Genomic DNA, 15890 nt, shown 5'->3' on the forward strand with positions numbered 1-15890 from the left:
TGGTGGCGCACACTTGTAGTCCCAGCTACTCTGGAGGCTGAGGTGGGAGGATCACCTAAGTCTGGGAGGTCAAGGCTCCAGTGAGCTGTGATTACACCACTGCACTCCAACCTGGGTAACAGCGAGACTCAAAACAAAACAAAAAAAAGTCGACCTGCCTGACCACAGGACATCAGCAGCCAGAGGCCAATTGCTAAAGAAGGTTAGTAGACTCCTCTCCAGAGAAACTGGGTATATCCAGAGAAAATATCTCCTTATCCTGACATTTGGAGCATCCCCAATAAAATGGGTAGTTTCATACCCAGCTCTGAAAGAGAAGCTCCCCACTTCAGGTTGTAAGCCTCATCTATTCTCAGAGCGTTGTTATTTTAGTGCCTCACTGTTAAATTAATAGGTAAGGATCTAGAGATATTTAAGGAAAATGTGCAAGAGACAAGAAAATAAAGGTGAGAAAACATAATGCAATGGACAAATGAAACCAAAAGAAAGAAGCTAACAGTAAACTTAAAGAGATAGATAAGCAACAGCAGGATTCTATCAAGTAAGAGTGGTCTGAAAGCTAGAACTCTTGGAAGTTGAAATTGTGAACCAAAATTAATAAGAAAATAGTAGAGCTGGAAATTAAATAGAATATATCAGAAGATAGATTCAAGTAATAGTGGATTTATCTAAAGATAGATCCAAATGATGAACAGACAAAACAGCCTGGGTGGATCAAGGCAGGGAGATTCATTTCATTTCATTTATTTCATTTCATTTCATTTATTTCATTTCATTTCATATTTCATTTCATTTCATTTCATTTTTTCATTTATTTCATTTCATTTTTTGAGACAGAGTCTCGCTCTGTCGCCCAGGCTGGAGTGCAGTGGTGCGATCTCAGCTCACTGCAACCTCTACCTCCCGGGTTCACGCCATTCTCCTGCCTCAGCCTCCTGAGGACTACAGGTGCCTGCCACCGCACCCGGCTAAGTTTTTGTATTTTTAGTAGAGACGGGGTGTTGGGCAGGATGGTCTCAATCTCCTGACCTCATGATCTGCCTGCCTCGGTCTCCCAAAGTGCTGGGATTACAGGTGTGAGCCACCACGCCCGGCCAAGGCAGGGAGATTTTTAAAAGTCAATTATTAAGATTTAAAGAAAGACAGGGAGGAGAAAACAGAGGAGAGGAAATTAACAAAGAAATCATGCAAAAGACTTTCTTAGAACTGGTGACATTTGATCTCAGGTTGAAATGCCTCCTTAAGTGTCAGTACATAAAAGACACACATGGCTCTGAAATTCTAGAACCAAGGAAGGAATGACCGTGTAAGCATCCAAAGAAGAGAAGAAAACTAACAAAGAAAAAAAATCACCAAAAAAAGCAACAAGAATCGGAATGGCATTGTGTTTCTCAAAAGTGACATTAGATGCCAGAAGAGAAAGGAGCAACGCTTTCAAAATTTTAAGAAAAAAGTATTGTTGTCAGGCGTGGTGGCTCACGCCTGTAATCCTGGCACTTTGGGAGGCTGAGGCAGGAGGATCTCTTGAGCCCAGGCATTTGAGACCAGCCTGGGCAATATAGGGATACGTCATCTCTACCAAAAAAAAAAAAAGAAAAAAGAAAAAAGAAAAAAAAAGTATTGTCAACCTAAATTTTTCAACCTAGATAAACTGTTATCAAGTATGAGAACGAAGCATCAACACTCTCCAGCCTGAAAGGCTCAGAACATTTGCCTGATGATGCCTTTCTCAGGAAGCTCGTGGAGGATGTGCTTCGGCAAGACAAGAGAGCAAATGAAGAAAGAGAAAGGTACAGCAGAGTCCAGGAAATCTTGGCTCCAACTAAGGCGAGGGGCAAGGAGAAGCTTCAGAAGAGTGACCTCTAGAGGAACCAGTACAGAATGTGTCCAGAGATTGAGTGCCCCGAGGGTGGTCTGGAGGGAGTAAAAGGAGACCCTCCTAGAATTGATGGCTTGATAGACTGTCATGGTGTATCCAGACATAACAAGAAGATGCAGGCAATTATGAAAAAAAAAGGATTTATTAACTCAGGAAAAAACAAGACAGTGGAAGAAAAAAATCTTTGTTCAATACTTGGCTTTGCAGTGAAGAACATTAACAATGATAAATTTGTAAACATTGAATGGTTTAATGTAAAATAGTAATTATGTTGGGGAAATGGGTGGAAGGGAGTTGAAGGGTAGGTGTAAAATAACTGCATCTGCAATGGTCTTATCAGTCAGTAAACAATGTCTAAAATGGAAAAATCAAGAAATAGCAGTATAAGCCAATTTAAGTGTAAAGAGATAAGCAGTAACCCCTCCCACCACTGCCAAAAGTGCTAAAAGCAGTGCTTCTGAACGTGGGATGGGATGGAGAGGGCAGGTGTTCATTTAGGATTTTCACTTGGCTGCATATGACAAGAAAGCACACATTACAGTGACTTACCAAGGCTATTGTTGTGTGCTGCCTGTCAAGAGAAAGAGCATCAGTTCATGAGGTCACCGCAGTTCCAGACTCTTACTGTTATCGCGCAGTCATCGATAGTGTGTGGCTTTTGTCCTCACAGGTTCAATATGGCTTTTGTATCCCCATGTTCTGCAGTAGATGAGGAAAGACAAAGTCTAAAAGGTACATTCCAAGGAAGCCTTCCTCTTTTATAGGACCTTTTAAAATTAATAGTTTTATTGATATGAGTCACTCTTCATTTCCTCCCAAATCCCCAGCCCTAGGCAAGCATTAACATCCTTTCTGTCTCTACAGATTTGTCTTTCATAGACATTTAATATAAATGGGACCATACAGTATGTGGTCTTTTGCAAGTACCCTCTTTCATGTCATATATGTTTAAAGTTCAACCATGTAATTGAATATATCAGTAATTGTTTACTTTTCATTGCCAAGTAATATGCCACTGTATGGATAGCCACACAATGAATATGCCACATTTTATTTATACCTTTGGATGTTTGGATTGTTTCCACTTTTCTGCTTTTATGAATAATGCTGATATTAGCATCCATGTGGAAGTTCCTGGCATGGAAGCTCCACCCAGGGGCTGGGGCAAAAGGTCCTTGGGGTCCAAATATTCTCAGCTTGCCATGCTTAGGGCAAAGCTGGGAATTTACCCTCTGTAACTCAGAGTTGGAGGGGATGAGGAATACTGGCAGCTTCTGATGAGATTGAGAGGTGAAGGTAGAGGGGCCCCAACTTCTTGGCCCCACTCACCCAGAGTGGAGCCTCTGTCATGCTGAGAAGAGTGGGCAGGGTCAGGTTCAAGGGTAAGACTCTCAGTTCTTACAGAGGAATTTTGTAGATTTTATGGAATAATGATTTCTTCATTTGTTCCCTGCCTTTTCGACAATTTTCAGGTAAATTAAATGGTTGATATTTTTACAATTAGCATGAGTTAGGAATTTTTTTTTTTCTTGGAATGGGTACACTGAGCTCCTCACACTGCCATTCTGGAAATGGAATTCTGTCAGAGGTTCCTTAAAAAAGTGACTCAATGGCTTCTGCCAGTGTCTCTCTGGCCAGTTTTGTGACAGATGGTCACTCCTGTCTGCAAAGGCGGCTTGGATATGAGCAGTTTAATTAGATACATAAGCACCCCAAGTAGGGATAGTGGAAAATGGAGTTTAACTAGCACATTGCCCACAGAAAGGCTGACTGCTTAGCAGTTTTTAAAAGTCATGTGCATCCATTAGTTTGATAAAAGTTAATTGTAAAATGTGAAAAAAAAAAATCAGGGCCCACCAACATCATTTTTCAATATCTTCTCCTTTGATTACATAGTTGGCTTAAGGTTGTACTCTAACAGGGTTTTTTTTTTTTCTTTTCCAAAAAGTAGTCATGAGAATGGTATTTTAAAAGTTCTTATCTGTTTTAAAAATAGCTTTATCACAACCTTTGGCTTGAGTGAATGTTGACTGCATGTTTAAGTCAAACTTTGCTTTAAGATTTCAAGCAGGCCTGGTGCAGTGGCTCACACCTGTAATCCCAGCAATTTGGGAGACCAAGGCAGGTGGATCACTTGAGCCCAGGAGTTCAAAACTAGTCTGGCCACCATGGGGAAACCCCATCTCTACTAAAAATACAGAAAATAGCCAGGCATGGTGGTGCACACCCGTAGTCCCAGCTACTTGGGAAGCTGAGGCAGGAGAATTACTTGAACTGGGGAGGTGGAGGTTGCAGTGAACTGAGATCATGCCATTGTACTGCAGCCTGGGCAACAGAGTGAGACTCTGTCTCAAAAAACAAACAAAAAAATATTTCAATCAAATGACGTTAAGTAGAAATCCGTGGGTGGCTTCATTGTTCTCATTTATAGAAGCCTTGATTTGCCGATTTTTTTTTTTTTTTTTTGAGACGGAGTCTCGCTCTGTCGCCCAGGCTGGAGTGCAGTGGCCAGATCTCAGCTCACTGCAAGCTCTGCCTCCCGGGTTTACGCCATTCTCCTGCCTCAGCCTCCCGAGTAGCTGGGACCACAGGCGCCGCCACCTCGCCCGGCTAATTTTTTGTGTTTTTAGTAGAGACGGGGTTTCGCCGTGTTAGCCAGGATGGTCTCGATCTCCTGACCTCGTGATCCGCCCGTCTCGGCCTCCCAAAGTGCTGGGATTACAGGCTTGAGCCACCGCGCCCGGCCGATTTGCCGATTTTTGTCCACAGAATAATTTCTCAGTCTTTGAAATATATTCCCAAGTGCTGCACATCCTGAATCACTTCTTGAAACACATTGTGACTTTTAATTTATTTTTAATTTTATTTAAATTCTTAAAAATATGTATTTAGTGGGTACAAGTGCAGGTTTCTGAAAAGCATGTGTCGTGTTGTTGGGAAGTCAGGACTCTTAGTGCACCTGTCACCCAATAGTGAACCTCGTACTCAACAGGTAATTCTTCAACCTCCACCTCCCCACCCTTCCACCTTTTGTGTCTCAATATCTATTCCTCCACTCTGTGTGTCCTTGTGTACACATGGTTTAGCTTCCACTTATATGTGGGAACACACAGTATTTGACTTTCTAAGTTATTTCAGTCAGGATAATGCCCATCAGTTCCATCCATGTTGCTGCAAAAGACATGATTTCATTCTTTTTTATGACATTGTGCCATTTTATTTGGTAGATTGAAGCATACTTTAAGGAAGGATTTTTGTCTTCTGCTTTGTTTGCTTGTTTTTTGAGACAGGGTCTCACTCTTGTTGCCCAGGGTGCAGTGGAGGTTGCTCACTGCAGCCTTGATCTCCTGGACTCAAAGGATCCTCCTGCCTCAAGCTCCCGAGTAGCTGGGACTATAGGTATGTGCCACCACACTTGGCTAAATGTTGTAATTTTTTGTAGAGATCTGGTCTCACTATGTTGCCCAGGCTAGTCTTGAACTCCTGGGCTCAAGTGATCCATCTGCCTTGGCTTCTCGAAATGTTGGGATTACAGGTGTGAGCCACTGTGTCTGGTGGAGAGTTTTTTTCAAGTCCTTGACATTTATTCTCTTGCGTTTATTCTTGTCTTTTTTGTTTGTTTGATTTTTGAGACTGAGTCTCGTTCTGTCACCCAGGCTGGAGTGCAATGGCATGATCTCGGCTCACTGCAACCTCTGCCTCCTGTGTTTAGGCGCTTCTCCTGCCTCAAGCCTCCTGAGTAGCTGGGACCACAGGCACATTCCACCATGCCTGGCTAATTTTTACATTTTCAGTAGAGACGGGGTTTTGCCATGTTGGCCAGGCTGGTCTTGAACTCCTGGCCTGAAGTGATCTGCCCGCACTGGCCTCCTAAAGTGTTAGGATTACGGGCGTCAGCCACTGCGCCCGGCCTATTCTTGTCTTTGACTTAGACATCTTTCATTTGGCTTTAAAATGCTCTTAAACATTTTTTCCTTTGCTGTCTCATTTGCTCCGTTTCTCAATCATGTTCTCCACCACACTGAATGACAATGGAGCGGAGTCTGTTTTTCTTTTGTGCTGCTTTTATTGTTATCTTCATTTCTGGAGACTCTCTCCCTTTCTTTTTATCTGAGTTTGTCAGTCCATCATTTCATCTCCTTTGCATCATGTTGCCCTTGTTGTCCAACTCTTATGTTTCTTTTTCAGACCCTTACATGTGATGGACAAGACATTCTGTAAATTTTTCCATCTCACAGAGAACTTATTTTCCCCAATTGTATTAGTTTTCTATGTCTGCCATAAGAAATTTCTACAAATTTATTGTCTGAAAAACCACAAAAATTATGATCTTACAGTTCTGCAGGTCTGAAGTAAAATATGGGCCTCACTGGGCTAAAATCATGGCACTGGCAGGGCTGCGTTCCTCTCTGTGTTTCAGGGGAGATGCTGTTCTCCTGCTTTTCCAGCTTCCAGAGGCTTCCGTTATTCCTTAGCTCGTGGCCCTTTTCATCTGAGTCCTTCACACATCACATCCCTCTGACCCTCCTTTTACCCTCCTCTTTCCCTTGTAAAGACGCTTATGTTCGGGTCCATAGATTAGGCTTACCTGGATGGTCTGAGATACTCTCGCTACCTTCAAGTCAACTGATTAACAAACTTAATTCCATCTGCTGCCTTAATTCTCCTTAGCTATGTGTCTTCATCTGTTTTATGTGGCTATCACAGAATGGCACAGCCAGGGTTATTTATAATGAACAGAAATGTATTTGGCTCATCGTTCTGGAGGCCCGGGAGACTGAGTGCACAGTGAGCACAGTGCTGGCATCTGGTGAGTGGCTTCATGCTGTGTCATCCCATGACAGAAGGCAGAAGGGGCACAGAGGGCAAGAGTAAGAGCAAGAGAGGCTGAACTTGCTTGTTTTTGTTTTGGTTGTTATTTTAAGAGACAGGGTCTCTCTCTGTCATCCAGGCTGTAGTGCTGTGGCACAATCACAGATCACTGTAGCCTGGAATTCCCAGGCTCAAGTGATCCTCCCACTTCAGTCTCCCACATAGCTGGGATGATAGGTGTGCACCAGGCTGGTCTCGAACTCCTGGCCTTAAGTGATCCAGCTAATTTTTAAATCTTTTGTAGAGAGGGAGTCTCGCTGCATTGCCCAGGCTGGTCTTGAACTCCTGGCCTCAAGTGATCCTCCTGCCTCAGCCTTCCAAAGTGGTGGGATTAGCAGCATGAGCCACTGCTTTTTTTTTTTTTTTTTTTTTTTTTTTTGAGGCAGAGTCTCGCTCTGTCGCCCAGGCTGGAGTGCAGTGGCGCGATCTCGGCTCACTGCAAGCTCCGCCTCCCGGGTTCCCGCCATTCTCCTGCCTCAGCCTCCCGAGCAGCTGGGACTACAGGCGCCGCCACCACGCCCGGCTAATTTTTTTTTGTATTTTTAGTAGAGACGGGGTTTCACTGTGTTAGCCAGGATGGTCTCGATCTCCTGACCTCATGATCCGCCCGTCTCGGCCTCCCAAAGTGCTGGGATTACAGGCTTGAGCCACCGCGCCCGGCGAGCCACTGCTTTTATAACAAAACTATTCTTGTAATAACGAACCCATTCCCTGGAATAATGACATTAACTCATTAAGAAGCACAGTGTCCTCGTGAACTAATCACCTCTTATGAGGCCCTTACCTTCCAACACCATTGCCTTGGTGACGAGGCTTCCAGCACATCACTTTGTTGGGGCGTATTCAAACCAGAGCGCCGCGCTACGCCACGAGAGCGCCGCATTACGTCATTAGCGCGCCGCCGCACGTCTGCAAGCGCCGCCGTCACGTCATGGGAGCGCCGCGGTACGTCATGAGAGCGCCGCGGCACGCCATGAGCGCGCTGTGTCATATGATGTAGTTATGGTTTATAGGATTTAAGCTATGGGCATCTCTGGGAGCCATTATTGTGCCTGCTTTGTGGTATACCATCATCGCTCAGTGTTCTCCATTATCTTTCTGTCTGCCATATGCCTTTCCTCTTTTTGTTTTCTCCTCTGACATTATCTTTTATAGTTTTCATGATGGTTCTTATAAAAAAATTGGTCACCTTTCTTGAAATAATGGAATTTTTCCTGGAGTAGCGCTTTTTTGGAGAGTAGTTGGGAGAAGGCTAGCAAATATCCCCAAGGAGTCTGTGGATATCGTTCAGGGGAGATCTGTGAGTTTGGATGGGAAGAATTTTCTCTTCTTTATTTTCTTTTTTTTTTTTTTGAGACAGAGTCAGGCTCTGTCACCCAGGCTGGAGTGCAGTGGCCGCATCTCAGCTCACTGCAAGCTCCGCCTCCCGGGTTCCCGCCATTCTCCTGCCTCAGCCTCCCGAGTAGCTGGGACTACAGGCGCCCGTCACCGCACCTGGCTAGTTTTCTGTATTTTTTAGTAGAGACGGGGTTTCACCGTGTTAGCCAGGATGGTCTCGATCTCCTGACCTCGTGATCCACCCGTCTCGGCCTCCCAAAGTGCTGGGATTACAGGCTTGAGCCACCGCGCCCGGCCTCTTCTTTATTTTCTCTAATGAATGTGAGTGACACAACCCATTATTATCGGTAGGTCCTATACATTTTTCACATTAGTAATTAGATACTTTCATATTGTTACAGATTTGCTGAAATGTCAGTTGCTGTCACCACAACTTTCAAATTATGCCAGTTATTAGGCCCACTGCTAGATATGATTAATTGCTGCATAAATATTACAAACTTTAAAAATGTTTGACTATTCCCTTTGTCATCTCTGTGTTTTATTTCACTCACTTGAAGTCCTTGTTCTGAGAAAGGATATATCCGCGTCATCGGTCATCAGACTGACAGCGAGTTTCGGGCAGTGCGAGGCCCAGGCCTGGGGACGTGCTGGCAGGGCAGGCAGCGTGAGTCCTGCCTTCCTGCGTTCATCCTGTGCTCTGTGCTCCTCTTTGTGGGGTGTGGTCCTCTCCAGACTAACGGGAAGTCTCCTTGACTCACACCAAAACCTACATGTCACAGATTTGGGGTGATTTAACTTGCACTTCTCAGCGACTGGTGTCAGCATGGCTGAGGCTGGTCTCGACCTGCAGTTTCTTCCACACTGGGAACATACAACCACTTGCTCTGGCAGATACTCGTCCGTGTTTCCTCCCCACTTCCTGCTGTCATTCACAGTGTCCAAAGAGGTTTCGAGGTTTGCCCATGGATTTGACCTTTGCCCATGGACTTGACCTTGTGGCTCCAAAGAGAGCGGGGCTCAGGGTTGACGATTCCACTAGTTTGTGCTTCAGCCCTAGAAAAACCTTGATTCTCTTTGCCTCCTCCAAGTTCTACAGAGGGTCTCCCTCATCCTGTCCCTCCTCTTCCTGGTCCCAGGTGCCAAGCACCTGGGGGTCAGTCCTCTGCTGAGTGGTGGCGTCATAGAAGTGGAGATTCCTTTTTTGTTTCTCTTTCTTGTTGTTTTTAGTTGATTTTAGAAATGACACGGGGGCTAGAGCTATCCCCCAGCTCTCTTTATCAGGAACTCTTTTTAGCTTTTTCTGTAACTTTTTAACAAATTGCTGATGTTATTTGCAACAAATAGATGATGCAGAATTGTGTGGAGCAGAAACTTCTCCCGACTCAGTCATCTCTTTTAGGGGTGACCTTGGAGGCAAAAATGGTATGTGTTTTCCATTCTTTTCTCTATGCTTATACATATATTTCAAGAATTCAGTCCATTTATTATTTATATTGGTATATCTGGTAAAGTGAAATACAGTTTCTTACTTTTAATACTCATATTCTTGCACAACCAATCTCCAGAATCCTTTCATCTTGCAAAAGTGAAACTCTGTACTCATGAAACACTAATTCCCCTTTTCTTTCTCCCCCATCCCGTCCCCCACCCTCCGTTTTTTTTTTTTTTTTTTTTGTCCCTGGTTCTATTTTTTGTTTCTGTGAATTTGGTTACTGTAGAAACCTCATATAAATAGAATCGTACAGTGTTTGTCCTTTTGTCCTTTGGTGACTGTCCTATTGCACTCAGCAAGTGTCTTCAAAGTTTGTCCATGTTGCAGTGTGTGTCAGAATTTCCGTTCCCTTTAAACTAGAGTATTCCGTGGTGTATTTATAGTGCTTTTTGTTTTCCCGTTCATCTGCTGAGGGAAGCTTGGGTTGTCTCTACCTTTTGGCTCTTGGGCATAGCCAACTGTTATGGACAAGGGGCACTAAAATAACCTTTTTTTTTTTCCCTGCAGATAACTGACTGCTCTCAAATGTCCCTTATCTCTGATGAAGGAACTTGAATTGTTTATTTTTTGATTATTTGTTTAAAGATAAGACTGAAAGTCAGGAGCTGTGAATTCCAATTCCTAGAGTTTCCGGTGGGCAATATAAATGAGAGGTGTGGACGGAAAGTAGTAGGTAGTAGGGAGTGGTGGGGACTGTGGAAAACTTGAGTCTGTGCTCAGTGGGGCAGCCCGTAGAAGCTCCTGGTGCCACGTTTGTTGAAGGGATGGTGGTTGACTTAGTTCTAGAATTCTAAGTTTTAAACAGAAACCTAAAATCTGACTACTTTATGTAAAAGCCCTGATTTTACATCTTGGCAACACACTTAAGAGATGTAAGTATACTGTGAGACTGAGATTTTGTGTCTACACCTCACAATAAAGATGAATCAACTAAAAATGTATTCAAAAGGAGACAGGCTTTCCAAAATTGTGAAAAAGAAAAAAAAATATAGGTGGGATTGAATTTATTCCCTCATATGTGAAACTGTTTATATTTCAGCAATAAAATGAAAGTGACTCAGTCACTGGTTTTTAGTCAAGCCATGTACGGCTCACAAAAATCATACTATTGGCTGGGCGTGGTAGCTCATGCCTGTAATCCCAGCACTTTGTGAGGCCAAGGTGGGTGGATCACCTGAAGTCAGGAGTTCGAGACCAGCCTGACCAATATGGTGAAACCCCATCTCTACTAAAAATACAAAAATTAGCCGGGTGTGGTGGTGGGCGCCTGTAGTCCCAGCTACTTGGGAGGCTGAGGCAAGAGAATTGCTTGAACCCGGGAGGCGGAGATTACAGTGAGCCGAGATAACGCCACTGCACTCCAGCATGGGCAATAGAGTGGATTCCGTGTCAAGTAAACAAACAAACAAACAAAAAACAAAATCATACTATTACTTTTGTAATGAAGAATTCTTACCTATTTTTCTTCTCTTTGTGAGTTTGCAATAAAGTCTTCTCAATTTGCTTTAACTTGGAATGTGTCTTTCAGAAGTATTGGAGAGCATTGGGGGGCATTCCTTAAAGGTAGATGAGGCAAAGAACCATGACAAGGGGCTCTGACTCTAACACTCTTGGTGAGTTCTAGAGATCAGATTATGAACACAGGAAAAGGAGAAGATAAATGGGATTAAGAAGCCAATTCCAAGCATATGACATAGCATGCTTATATTAAGGACTTGGCTCTCATAAAGTAAGAACTGACAGCTTTTTTCTTGATGGCCATCCACTTTATAGTCTGTCTCAGAAGGTGTAGAGGTCCAAGAATTGGGGGCCACTGGAACTCTTGGGTCATAGACACATTAGGAAAACCCATCTCAGCTGGGGAAGCTGACTCAGCACCAGCCCTCCAGGCCCCAGAGGAGCAGTCATCCCTGGAAAGAGGGAAGAGCAGTAGTGGCAACAGAAGGTCGCTTCTCCTCACAAGAACTCACAAAGTCTCGGTAACATTATGACTGTACTTTCTGAAACCCAATTTGTCTTTGTTCATAACTTTTCCCTTCCTGCTAATCACATTTTTGCTGGTGAGAGAAAGTGAAATTGCCATTTTTAATATCAGCCAGTCACTTTCAATTTGAAATGCAGTCTCTTTCTTGGTAACCTCAGATCCTTTGGCACTCCCCACCTCCGATCTCTTCTGTTCTCTCTGCTAGGGGAGGGTGTCTGGCTTCTGGGCTGATCTCTGCCTTTGCTGAGCCCCCCTGAGGTCACCCCACTTGGGCTTGTGTCTTAATCTAGTTGTACTACAAAACAGCTGAGACTGGGTGATTTCTAAAGAACAGAAATTTATTTCTTAGAGCTCTGGAGGCCATGAGGTCCAGGATCAAGGCACTGGCCTTGGTGCCCGGTGAGAAGTGCTCTCTGCTTCCAGGATGGTGCGTTATTGCCGTGTCCTCACATGGCCCATGGCAGATAGGCAAGAGAAAGCACCACCTTGAACCTGGAGCCCTTTTACAAGGGTGTGAATCCCATTCATGAGGGCAAAGCCCTCATGACTCAGTTACCCCACAAACACCATACCCCTTAATACTGTTGTTTTGGGGGATTAAGTTATTTTTAAATTTTTATTTATATATGTATATTTATTTATTTATTTGGAGACAGGATTTGGCTCTATTACCCAGGCTAGAGTGCAGTGACACAATCTTGGTTCACTGCAAATCTTGACTTCTCGGGTTCAGAAGATCCTCCCACCCCAGCCTCTGAAGTAACTGGGGGCCACAGGTGCTCACCACCACACCTGGCTAATTGTTGTATTTTTTGTAGAGACAGGGTTTCACCATATTGCCCAGGCTGGTCTTGAACTCCTGGGCTCAAGAGATCCTCCTGCCTCGGCCTCCCAAAGTCATGGGATTACAGGCGCCCAGCTGGGGATTAATTTCTAACATGAATTTTGGAGGAACACCATTATTCAAGCCGTAGCAGCTTGGGTACTAGCCTCCTTCTCCACTGCATCTGGCACCACATCCTCACCCTAGTGTCAGGCCTCCTCAGATTCTCAGTCATCCCCCAAACTTCTGTTTCTTCCTTGGGTCTGAGCCATGCAGCGTTTTGTGAGTATGTCCTGGCCTGCTCACCTGGCACCTGGGTGCCAATTCCTTGTTGTTTTCAAAGCGAGGTTTCTTTCTCTGAGAGGCATACACTTTCTCTGGGCCACATCGGGACCACGAGGTGTGTTTTCCTCTGCTAGATCCTAGTAGGTTCTGTCCCTAATGGATGCTGGTCTGATCACCTATGGGATCTGCTGTACTCCTGTTAAAATACTATGCTGCCTCACAGGGCAGAGCACATGCCTAGCCTTAGGCAATTTATGCCCTGACTTTAGGAAGAATTGGCACCTATTGGGGAAGGAGGACATTTTAAAAAGGGAGCACTGCTACATGGAGAACTGGTGTGATGAGAGGGGTTGAAGAGGCCGGAGAGACCCACTGTCAGTAGCATCTTATTTCAAAGCTACCAAAATCATACCAACTTGATATCTGCTCTAGGAAACACCCCTTTTCTCTTGGTTTATTTATTTATTTAATTTTATTTTTTTTGAGACGGAGTCTCGCTCTGTCATGCAGGCTGGAGTGCAGTGGCATGATCTCGGCTCACTGCAAGCTCCGCCTCCCAGGTTCAAGCGATTCTCCTGCCTCAGCCTCCTGAGTAGCTGGGATTACAGGTGCCCGCCACCGAGCCCAGCTAATTTTTGTATTTTTAGTAGAGATGGGGTTTCACCATCTTGGCCAGGCTGATCTCCAACTCCTGACCTCAGGTGATCCACCCGCCTCCGCTTCCCAAAGTGCTAGGCTTACAGGCATGAGCCACCGCGCCCGGCCTCCTTTTCTCTTTTTTTAATCACAAAGTTATGTATGCTTGTTGGAAAAAAGTCAATCAATACAGAAACGAATAAGGTCTAGAAAATATAAGTCCTCTCTGTTTTCCTATTTCCTGTGTCGAGTTTCAAAGATAGATCTTCCTGATTTGTCTATACATGTATTAGTGCAAATGTGTGTTTTATTTTTTTTCTCTTTTTATTATATTTATTTAAGGTGCACAGCGTGATGTATTGGTACACATATACATAGTGAAATGATTACTACAGTCAGGCAAATTAACATATTCATAGCCTCACAGTTTTTGTTTGTTTGTTTGTTTTAGCATAGTAAGAACACCTAAAATCTCTTAGCAAATTTGTAATATACAATCCTATGAACTATGGTTCTCATGCTGCACATTGCATCTCTAGTCTTATTCATCCCTCCCATTTCCTCCTTCTGGTCACTACCCTTCTACTCGGTTTCTATGTATTTGACCTTTTAAAGATTGCACATGTAAGACTGACCATACAGTATTTGTTTTCCTGTGCCTGGCTTATTTCACTTAGCGTAGTGTCCTGCAAGTTCATCATGTGATACATTAAAAAAAATCTCTCCCTCTCTCTATATAGCCTTAGCCCAACTTGCCTGATACCTGATAGAATACTATTGTGCCCTTGCGGGTGACAGAGCTGTCACACCAGGCTGACAAGCAGAATCCCCTTTGCAGTAGCAACTCCTCACGTGTGCTTCCTACGCCCTTAAAATGCTACTGTGTGGGGCAGTGTGGGTTTGAGCAAATGAAAAGCAACGCCAGCCTCTGCAGCCTGAGAGAATCTCTCCTTCAGGGAAGCAATATGTCTTCTCGTTGCTCACTGAGAAGGATAACCACTTCCTCCCCAGGCTGACGGTGGAGGGATCAGCACGTCACTGGACAGAGAGAGCAGCGGTGAGCAGTGGGAGCTGAGCTGAGGGTTATACGCAGGGTCAGCGCTGCACTGCAGTATCATTACCGTTCTGTTTTTTCTCACTATGTTGCCTGGCCTGGACACAAACAATCCTCCTGCCTCAGCTTACTGCTCTGTTTTGGACTTTCCCGTGGAATCTTGACTTTCAACTTTGAGTGTTTTAGGTCTCGTTCCCTCACCTATACTTTCTTCTTCTTCTTCTTTTTTTTTTTTTTTTGTTGAGACAGGGTGTTGCTCTGTCACCGAGGCTGGAGTACAGTGGTGCACTCATAGCTCACTACAACCTTGAACTCCTGGGCTCAAACGATTCTCCCGTCTCAGCCTCCCAAGTAGCTGAGACTATAGACGCACAACACCACAACTGGCTAATTTTGTTTTTATTTTCTCTTTTGTAGAGATGGAGGTCTCACTGTCTTTCCCAGGCTGGTCTTGAACTCGAGGGCTCAAGCAACTCTCCCACCTTGGCCTCCCAAAGTGATGGGATTACACGCATGAGCCACTGTGCCCCGCCTCACACCTATACTTCCATGTCTTGTGTCTGGATTTTGGGGTTCAGAAAGCTCCTATGACATTTCCTCAGCCTACTTCTACCCATGAAAATGGGGCTTTTCCCAGTCTCCGTACGACCGACTCAGCCCTGTTTCTTTTCCCTTTACCCTCTGGATCCTACACCAGCTATTCATTGCTTAGTCTGGACCTTACACCAGCTATTCATTGTTCATTCTGGATCTTGCACCAGCTATTCATTGCTCAGTCTGTATATTACACCAACTATTCATTGCTCAGTGTGTATTTACATTTTTGCTTGTTTGTTTCCTCTGCTGTATTCAACTTGAAATCATTCTTGCAATTTTAGTTTGGAATTCAGTGCTGTGAGTTCCAGTCCGTTTAAGTGAGCTTCAGATATGTAATGTAAGTAGTTATTTTTCTTAAATGTACAAGAGTAAATTATTATTATTTATGTTTTTTTGCATAAATGATGCATGGAAAATCACTACATTTTACTTTTGTGAGTTGACTTATTTATTTGTGTTGATTTTGATATTCCCAAATCTGAAACAAAATTTTTTCAGAATGCATAATAACACACAGAGTATGGTGATCTTTCATTGACAAGTTTTTATATATGATTAGAGTATCTTTTCAAGATTCTTAATCTGCCTTTTTTTTAATATAGGGTCTCACTCTGTTACCCAGGCTGGAGTGCAGTGGCACAATCCTAGCTCACTGCAGTCTCAATTTCCTGGGCTCAAGTGATTCTCCCACCTCAGATCCTGAGTAGCTGGTACTACAGGCATGCACCACCACATCCATCTATTTTTTAATTTTTTAAATTTTTTGTGGAGATGGGGTCTCACTATGTTGTCCAGGCTGCTCTTGGACTCCTGGCTTCAAGTGATCCACCTGCCTCAGCCTCCCAAAACATTGGGATTAAAGGTTTGAGCCACTGAAACTGGCCTACAATTTGAATACTACTGTACGCTTTACATTTTGCTGTCAGG

This window comes from Theropithecus gelada, chromosome 1, assembly GCF_003255815.1.
Source record: "Theropithecus gelada isolate Dixy chromosome 1, Tgel_1.0, whole genome shotgun sequence".
NCBI classification, from domain to species: domain Eukaryota; kingdom Metazoa; phylum Chordata; class Mammalia; order Primates; family Cercopithecidae; genus Theropithecus; species Theropithecus gelada.